Here is a 1,951-nt window from a genome sequence, read left to right as displayed (position 1 = left end):
GCCTTTAAGACACCAACAGTATAAAAATGTTCAAGGCAATCCAGGCTGAAGCTGCAGGGGATACTGTCAACTCAGTAATGCCTGAATGCTGGGTTGAAAAAGCAGAGTAGTACCTGGCCCACGCCTTCTCCTTGGCAGCATTCCCAACCTTGTCTCGGGTAACTAGGCAGTCATTAAGAAGCAGAAGTTTCTCTTCCGATCTGCACCTAAAACACAGAAAATGAAATATTATAATTAAAACAACATACAAATATAGCAGAAATCAACCCAAGAGTGAAACTTCTTTCTTTCTTTATTTGGTGTTTAACGTCGTTTTCAACCATTCAAGGTTATATCGCGACGGAAGAGTGAAACTGAAGATGTAGATATGCATGCACACAATCAAAACCAACAACACACGACAACAACCCAAAACTACACTTTACATGAATGGATGTGAACATATTAAATTTTGTATTCCATTTGTCGTTATAGAACGTGTTGACAAACCACTTTCATGAATCCTTATCATGTCTTACAACTATGACATGTGCTATTAATGATCCTAAAAAACACATGAAATATTGTAGTGGCAGGCATGTACCTAAAATATTTTTAAACAGTAGCCTCTCTGTGCAACGAAGCCGTATTTTTGCTCGAAAACTATGATGGAAAGTGATCTATCAGGTACTGGGACTTTGCAAGCTGATTTTTTGTTATACCGCCTTACTCAAAAACCTACTTTTCAATTACTGAATTGGTCGACAAGCTCTCTGAGCTCCGGTGAAAGGCAGTTGTCATTCTTGATAGATGCACAAGCGTTCTGCAATAAAGCATGCAATTTAGAAGTGACAATGAATTTAAAAACAACAGAAGACATCAAGCATATATCAAAACAGAATTATGCTAGAGGGGAGAGAAAACAAATATATTGCACTGATCTTTTTGATGTGTTGATCTGACTTCAGTTCCTGCACCATTTTTAACTTCCATGCATGATGTACATTCAAATCAATCAATGGTTCAGTTATATATCACTTATCGGTTATTTCTTGAATATCTGTTGTTCCAGTTCTAAATTTTCATACATAGTCTTTTACATAGATCTGTCAATATTTTTACTTACTTTTGGCAATTCTTGCAGTTTCTTTTGTGGTGATGCTGTCATCTTTTCAGCGATTGAGATGTCGGTACTTTCCCCCTGAAAAAACAACCATGGAATAGAAAGGGTATAAATCTACAGCCGAATTTCTAACATTCAGAAATTGTTCTGTTGCAAATTTGTCTGTTCGCTGAGCTAAAATAGTGGCCGATGTGAGCGAGAATTCTGCAGAAAAACGATCTGCTGATCAGCTTGCGTGCACAGCTTCGGTTTTACCAGTGGGTCAGATGCTCTTGCGTTTCAAGTGTTAAAAACAAAAATAATGACGTGCCGTCCACAATCAATCTTTATTGTTGATTCACATGACTCATTTCAATCATCAGTAATGATCTTTTTGTATTGCTTTGTTTTCTTTTCACTTACCTCAGCCACAAACTCCACCTCCCCTTCGAAATTCTCCATCTTCTCCATGTGTTGAACGACTGCACCGGAAGTGAAGATTCTGTCAAAACCTCTCGCAGCCGCAGACGGGAGTTCGAAAGAGGGCCAGCGCTAGCGCACGCGCGGAGTTGGCGATCCTGTCAAGGATATCTATGAGCAGACATAAAACTAAAACGTGCTAACAACCAATTAGTGTGCCTTCCAGAAAAAACACCTTAGCAAGAGTTATTGATGCTAAGAACTGTCTTTAGTTAACACACACATACTGAGTACACATAACAGTGATTAGAACGGCAATTTATGCCAGTTTGCAGTCCGCAATCTGGTCGCTTTCAATAAAAACTTGAATGCGCTTGGAAGCAATTTGTGCCCACCAAACAAACATTAGCAACAGTTCACGGTACTGACAGCTAGGTAGACAGTTGACTA

At 39.0% G+C, this 1,951-nt stretch overlaps 1 long non-coding RNA gene across 1 annotated transcript; it reads right to left on the bottom strand.

The window, feature by feature from the left end:
- Positions 1-719: 719 nt before the first annotated feature.
- LOC138956507 (uncharacterized) lies at positions 720-1,681 on the bottom strand. Its single transcript, XR_011452682.1, has 3 exons — positions 1,505-1,681; positions 1,106-1,180; positions 720-802 (listed from the first exon to the last, which is right to left on the bottom strand). It is a non-coding gene; the product is annotated as an uncharacterized lncRNA (long non-coding RNA).
- Positions 1,682-1,951: the final 270 nt, after the last annotated feature.

Source organism: Littorina saxatilis, linkage group LG2 (genome assembly GCF_037325665.1).
Source record: "Littorina saxatilis isolate snail1 linkage group LG2, US_GU_Lsax_2.0, whole genome shotgun sequence".
Lineage (NCBI taxonomy): Eukaryota > Metazoa > Mollusca > Gastropoda > Littorinimorpha > Littorinidae > Littorina > Littorina saxatilis.
The sequence above is the reverse complement of the archived record's forward strand: the minus strand, read 5'-3'. Positions and strand labels throughout refer to the sequence as shown.